Source organism: Medicago sativa, chromosome 8 (genome assembly GCF_051527215.1).
Source record: "Medicago sativa cultivar Bolivia chromosome 8, Bolivia_mono, whole genome shotgun sequence".
Classification (NCBI taxonomy): Eukaryota; Viridiplantae; Streptophyta; class Magnoliopsida; order Fabales; family Fabaceae; genus Medicago; species Medicago sativa.
In genome coordinates this window covers 59,456,616-59,464,765 of record NC_140756.1, presented here as the reverse complement: position 1 = coordinate 59,464,765, position 8,150 = coordinate 59,456,616, and the positions used below count along the sequence as shown (strand labels likewise).

At 37.1% G+C, this 8,150-nt stretch overlaps 1 long non-coding RNA gene across 1 annotated transcript; it reads right to left on the bottom strand.

Annotated features, from left to right (window-relative positions):
• Window positions 1–1,440: 1,440 nt before the first annotated feature.
• LOC146900039 (uncharacterized) lies at window positions 1,441–3,843 on the bottom strand. Its single transcript, XR_015023920.1, has 2 exons — window positions 3,339–3,843; window positions 1,441–1,722 (listed from the first exon to the last, which is right to left on the bottom strand). It is a non-coding gene; the product is annotated as an uncharacterized LOC146900039 (long non-coding RNA).
• Between the last annotated feature and the right edge of the window lie 4,307 nt (window positions 3,844–8,150).

Below are 8,150 nucleotides of genomic sequence, written 5' to 3'. Positions count from 1 at the left end.
TCATTCCCTTTAGGAGTATTCGGCAAACTCGTCACAAAATCCATGGCTATACTATCCCATTTCCATTCTGGTACATCTAACGGTGTCATCAACCCAGCAGGTTTCTGATGTTATACCTTCGACTTCTGACAAATCAAACAAGAATACACAAATTGTGCTACGTCACGTTTCAATCCAGACCACCAAAACAACTTCTTTAAGTCATGATACATCTTTGTAGCTCCCAGATGAATACTTAAGCTACTCCTATGACTCTCTTCAAGAATCATCTTCTTTATTTCATCATTGTCTGGAATACAAATCCTACCTCGAAACCTCAACACACCTTGATCATCGACCTTGAAGTCACCATCTTCCGTTTGATTACTAGCAACCAACAAGTCTACAAAATTAACATCAACCTTCTGCGCATCTTTAATACTTTTCAAGAAATCATTATCAATCTTCAGCATTCCTAGCTTAACACTCCGAGACGACATTTCACAAACTAAACTCAAATCTCTAAATTGTTCAATCAATTCAAACTCTTTAACCATCATAGCAGACATATGTAAAGTCTTCCTACTTAAGGCATCTGCCACAACATTAGCTTTACCCGGATGGTAATTCAAACCAAAATCATAATCCTTCAACAATTCGAGCCATCTTTGTTGTCTCATATTCAATTCCTTCTGATCAAACAAATACTTCAAGCTCTTGTGATCACTAAACACTTCAAATCTCGAACCATACAAGTAATGTCTCCAAATCTTAAGCACAAATACAACTGCAGCTAATCCAAGATCACGAGTAGGATAGTTTCGTTCATGAATTCTCAACTGTCTTGATGCATAAGCAACCACTTTACCATCTTGCATAAGTACATCGCCTAAGCCCAACTTGGACGCATCACAATACACCACAAAAGGTTCGTCAGGTTTCGGCAAAATCAAAACTGGAGCCTTCGTCAAACGCTTCTTCAATTCATTAAAAATGTTCTCACAATGAACATCCCACACAAAGGTTTTACCTTTACACGTCAACTGCGTTAACGGAAGTGCTAACTTAGAAAATCCTTTTATAAATCTTTGGTAGTAACCTGTCAAACCCAAAAAGCTTCTAATCTCTGTAACTGACTTAGGAGTCTCCCATTGTGATACTGCTTCAACTGCTTAGTAGACAAAAACTCTGCTCCACTTTCTTCTTCAGCAGAAGAGAAATACACCGACTTACTAAAACAATTAATGTGAACACGGTTGTACTCCAACCAGTTCATACTAAGGGTTAAACAACAAACAACAAACAGGACAACTCAATGACGGTATCTTAACCGTCAACGACACTACTTGACTCATCTACTTAGCCGGACGGACCAACCTGCTCTGATACCAATTGCAACACCCCGTTTTTCCCAACTTAAAAATTTCATCATAAATCAGAGTACTTTAATCACAAACGGAATGTCACATACTTCTTTTAAATCATAAAATGGATAATAATAATTATCTTTCAAATTCAACTTCAAAATCTAAAATCATGCAGCGGAAAATAGTTCAGCAATACTAAAGTCTTGGCATGCAGGCCTCATCAAAATCTCATGAGTCTTAGTTCAATATTTATTCAAAAAGGTTCATAAAAGACACAAAAGGAATAGAAGTAAAAGCAAGTCCCCATCCCGTTACGTATCAGAGCACCTAGACACGAGTGAGGAGTCCACTCACGAACACTTGTAGTCTTTATTACCTGCAAGTTACCCATACGAAGGGCAACATTTTCAAGCAGAAGGGGTGAGATTTCACAGTCAATAAATTAAGCATATAATTCATTAAAATGCATTTAACAACATAAAACATTATTAACATATCAAACATTTATCACTTAGCATCATATTAAATCATAATCAATTATCATCATCAAATATCATCATTAGTTCGTAAACAAATATCATCTTTAAATCATAATCAAGTATCATCATATATTTAACAACTTCAGACATCCTAAACATCAGCATTAATAATCATTTAGTATCATATTATTATCATCATCATTCATAGACAAACATCATCATCAAAACATCATCATCAAATCATAATCAAATATCGTCATCAAACATCATAAACGTCAACAACAATAATCATTTATCATCTTATAATCATCATAATAGCTTCTTAATCAAACTCATAATCGACTTCATCATCATAATCATAAACAACTTCATAATCGACTCGACAACACAACTCAACTTGACAATGCAACTCTTATTAACTTAACAACTTAACAACTTAAACCATCGTGAAACTTCTTGATATGCAAATGCATGTGGTACCATTCAACAACATAAATGAGCGTAATTAGGCTCTTCAACGTGTGAGCATAAAGCTGCCGGGCCTAAAGCCCCCAACGTAGTTTGAGCACAAAGGCTGCCGGGCCTAAAGCCCCCAACTTTAATGAGCACAAAGGCTGCCGGGCCTAAAGCCCCCAACTTTAATGAGCACAAAGGCTGCCGGGCCTAAAGCCCCCAACTTTAATGAGTATGCAATGGACTCAATCTCTCCTACAACTTAGACAACAACGTGAACATCTTATGCAACTCCATAATCATGGACGACTTCTTAAATTCTTGCAACTTAGACCGACTCATGCAACTTCAAGACTGTAACAATCAACAGCAGCAACCAACAACAATTACAGCATATAGCAGTGTTTAAAATAACATATCAACATTAAAGGAAATGAATCATAACAACTTATCATCATAAAGCATCATAAATAATTCTTATACATCATCACTACTAATCTCAGTCACTTAAAAAGACTCCTGGAACTTCTAAAAGTATCCTAAACAACCCTCTTTCTTACTTCTAAGATCAACTCATGACTACAAGTGCGAAAGGATCGCATCGGGACAATTTTGGGCAACTAACAGCCTAACTCGCAGTGGCGAGTAACTTTGGTCGCAACGGCGAGCAAAGCGTGCATTCTGGGATTCCTAAAGTCCTTGCTCGCAATGGCGAGCTATCCTACTCGCAATGGCGAGCTTACAGGTCACTCGCAGTTGCGAGTGTTCTTGCTCGCAGTTGCGAGCGATGAATGTCAGTACGGCCAGAAACCTAAAAAAATCACAACTTTTCACCTATCTTCATCATTCTTTCATCCAAATAGCATCTAATTAACACCTTATGGAATATCTAAGGTCTGTACACTAATTTTTGCATCAATCTAACATCTTTTCATGGTTCAATTCTCAAATTGTTCATTAACCCTAATCCTCAATTCTCATCAAAACTCAACCTAATCATGCTAAATTCATTTTTCAGAATCATACCCTTAATAATATTGAGAGTTAGTCTCACCCTTACCTGGTATTGGCAGAATCGCAGCTCTCTCTCCCTTGTTCATCACATTCCGGACTCTATAGAAATCTGTTAATGATGGATACTCTAGAATAAAAGAAAGCCACGGCAGTAGTATTATAAGAAGTCCCCATTGAATGGAATAATTGCTCCTAAACCACAACAACAGTGAACGCTTCTTTGACTGGAGTTACTATAGTCATGCGCAGCAACAAGGTAATATATATGAGAATTGATATGAGACGTGCAGGAAACCAATTGAATTGATATGAAACCTTTTATATTATGGCTTCAACAAGCAATTTCCCCATGTATTAATCAATCACAATGAACCGAATGAACAATTACAGGGAAAATAATAAAAGGAAAGTGCACCCTAAATTGAAATCGAAAGAAATGAATTTCGATGAACTGGAATTGCAATTTGGAATTAATATGAATAGTTGAAAATAACAAGTAAACAAGGTTTTGAAATCGTGAATTTGTACGGGAGCTAAAATAAACTGAAAGGTTAAACAACAAAAATCTCCAAGAAAGCTTGGTCCCCCAACGGCGCCACTTTTTTTATTTTACGTCTCATATCTTATTTTATTTAATAGTAAAATAAGTCACACCAACGTAACAACTTCACAAAATCATATACTTCACATAATTTATTTATAAATCATATAAATCACTCAACTTCGTGAATCATATAGTTCATACATATAAATTATGTAAATCACTTAAATCATAAATCATATAAGCATATATTTATAAATATATTCTAAACCTCATTGAATTAATTAAATAATTAAGACGGGCGTTACAACTCTCCCCAACTTATAGAATTTTCGTCCTCGAAAATTTACCTCAAGCAAACAACTCTGGATAAGACTCCAGCATCTTACTCTCTAGCTCCCATGTCAAGCTTTCGCCAGTCGCTCCATCCCAAACGACTTCCACAAGAGGTATCTCCTTGCCTCTCAACTTCTTCATTTCACGATCTTCGATTCTTACTGGTAAGGTTTCAACCGTAAGGTTGTCTCTTACTTTCACATCATCCTTCTGGATCACATGGGAAGGATCTGGAACATACTTCCTCAGTTGCGACACATGAAACACATCGTGCAAATTCGATAAATGCGGTGGTAGACCCACTCGGTACGCCACCGTTACAACTCTTTCCGATATCTGATACGGACCAATAAACTTCGGAGTCAACTTCTTTGACTTCAATGCACGACCAACACCGGTCATTGGAGTAACTCTCAAGAACACGTGATCTCCTTCTTGAAACTCAAGGTCTTTCCTACGCTTATCATGGTAACTCTTTTGTCGACTCTGCGACGCTTTCATCTTTTCTTGAATCATTTTCACCTTCTCAGTTGTCTGCTGAACAATCTCTGGTCCTAAAACCACACTTTCACCTGTTTCAAACCAACACAACGGAGTCCTACACCTCCGACCATCTCGAAAGGTGCCATCCCAATACTGGAATGATAACTGTTATTATATGTGAACTCTATCAACGGGAGATGACTATCCCAAGTTCCACCTTGCTCAAGTACACAAACTCTCGACAAGTCTTCAAGTGACTGAATCTTTCTTTCCGACTGACCATCTGTTTGAGGATGATAAGCCGAACTCAACCTCAACTTAGAGCCTAAAGCCTCTTGCAAACTCTTCCAAAATCTAGAAGTAAATCTTGGATCTCTATCTGGCACAATGCTTGAAGGAACACCATGCAACTTCACTATATCTCGAATATAAATTTCCGCCAACTGAGCTACAGGAAAACTAATATTAATCGGAATGAAGTGTGCCGACTTCGTCAATCTATCAACAATCACCCAAATAGCGTCATTCCCTTTAGGAGTATTCGGCAAACTCGTCACAAAATCCATGGCTATACTATCCCATTTCCATTCTGGTACATCTAACGGTGTCATCAACCCAGCAGGTTTCTGATGTTATACCTTCGACTTCTGACAAATCAAACAAGAATACACAAATTGTGCTACGTCACGTTTCAATCCAGACCACCAAAACAACTTCTTTAAGTCATGATACATCTTTGTAGCTCCCAGATGAATACTTAAGCTACTCCTATGACTCTCTTCAAGAATCATCTTCTTTATTTCATCATTGTCTGGAATACAAATCCTACCTCGAAACCTCAACACACCTTGATCATCGACCTTGAAGTCACCATCTTCCGTTTGATTACTAGCAACCAACAAGTCTACAAAATTAACATCAACCTTCTGCGCATCTTTAATACTTTTCAAGAAATCATTATCAATCTTCAGCATTCCTAGCTTAACACTCCGAGACGACATTTCACAAACTAAACTCAAATCTCTAAATTGTTCAATCAATTCAAACTCTTTAACCATCATAGCAGACATATGTAAAGTCTTCCTACTTAAGGCATCTGCCACAACATTAGCTTTACCCGGATGGTAATTCAAACCAAAATCATAATCCTTCAACAATTCGAGCCATCTTTGTTGTCTCATATTCAATTCCTTCTGATCAAACAAATACTTCAAGCTCTTGTGATCACTAAACACTTCAAATCTCGAACCATACAAGTAATGTCTCCAAATCTTAAGCACAAATACAACTGCAGCTAATCCAAGATCACGAGTAGGATAGTTTCGTTCATGAATTCTCAACTGTCTTGATGCATAAGCAACCACTTTACCATCTTGCATAAGTACATCGCCTAAGCCCAACTTGGACGCATCACAATACACCACAAAAGGTTCGTCAGGTTTCGGCAAAATCAAAACTGGAGCCTTCGTCAAACGCTTCTTCAATTCATTAAAAATGTTCTCACAATGAACATCCCACACAAAGGTTTTACCTTTACACGTCAACTGCGTTAACGGAAGTGCTAACTTAGAAAATCCTTTTATAAATCTTTGGTAGTAACCTGTCAAACCCAAAAAGCTTCTAATCTCTGTAACTGACTTAGGAGTCTCCCATTGTGATACTGCTTCAACTGCTTAGTAGACAAAAACTCTGCTCCACTTTCTTCTTCAGCAGAAGAGAAATACACCGACTTACTAAAACAATTAATGTGAACACGGTTGTACTCCAACCAGTTCATACTAAGGGTTAAACAACAAACAACAAACAGGACAACTCAATGACGGTATCTTAACCGTCAACGACACTACTTGACTCATCTACTTAGCCGGACGGACCAACCTGCTCTGATACCAATTGTAACACCCCGTTTTTCCCAACTTAAAAATTTCATCATAAATCAGAGTACTTTAATCACAAACGGAATGTCACATACTTCTTTTAAATCATAAAATGGATAATAATAATTATCTTTCAAATTCAACTTCAAAATCTAAAATCATGCAGCGGAAAATAGTTCAGCAATACTAAAGTCTTGGCATGCAGGCCTCATCAAAATCTCATGAGTCTTAGTTCAATATTTATTCAAAAAGGTTCATAAAAGACACAAAAGGAATAGAAGTAAAAGCAAGTCCCCATCCCGTTACGTATCAGAGCACCTAGACACGAGTGAGGAGTCCACTCACGAACACTTGTAGTCTTTATTACCTGCAAGTTACCCATACGAAGGGCAACATTTTCAAGCAGAAGGGGTGAGATTTCACAGTCAATAAATTAAGCATATAATTCATTAAAATGCATTTAACAACATAAAACATTATTAACATATCAAACATTTATCACTTAGCATCATATTAAATCATAATCAATTATCATCATCAAATATCATCATTAGTTCGTAAACAAATATCATCTTTAAATCATAATCAAGTATCATCATATATTTAACAACTTCAGACATCCTAAACATCAGCATTAATAATCATTTAGTATCATATTATTATCATCATCATTCATAGACAAACATCATCATCAAAACATCATCATCAAATCATAATCAAATATCGTCATCAAACATCATAAACGTCAACAACAATAATCATTTATCATCTTATAATCATCATAATAGCTTCTTAATCAAACTCATAATCGACTTCACCATCATAATCATAAACAACTTCATAATCGACTCGACAACACAACTCAACTTGACAATGCAACTCTTATTAACTTAACAACTTAACAACTTAAACCATCGTGAAACTTCTTGATATGCAAATGCATGTGGTACCATTCAACAACATAAATGAGCGTAATTAGGCTCTTCAACGTGTGAGCATAAAGCTGCCGGGCCTAAAGCCCCCAACGTAGTTTGAGCACAAAGGCTGCCAGGCCTAAAGCCCCCAACTTTAATGAGCACAAAGGCTGCCGGGCCTAAAGCCCCCAACTTTAATGAGCACAAAGGCTGCCGGGCCTAAAGCCCCCAACTTTAATGAGTATGCAATGGACTCAATCTCTCCTACAACTTAGACAACAACGTGAACATCTTATGCAACTCCATAATCATGGACGACTTCTTAAATTCTCGCAACTTAGACCGACTCATGCAACTTCAAGACTGTAACAATCAACAGCAGCAACCAACAACAATTACAGCATATAGCAGTGTTTAAAATAACATATCAACATTAAAGGAAATGAATCATAACAACTTATCATCATAAAGCATCATAAATAATTCTTATACATCATCACTACTAATCTCAGTCACTTAAAAAGACTCCTGGAACTTCTAAAAGTATCCTAAACAACCCTCTTTCTTACTTCTAAGATCAACTCATGACTACAAGTGCGAAAGGATCGCATCGGGACAATTTTGGGCAACTAACAGCCTAACTCGCAGTGGCGAGTAACTTTGGTCGCAACGGCGAGCAAAGCGTGCATTCTGGGATTCCTAAAGTC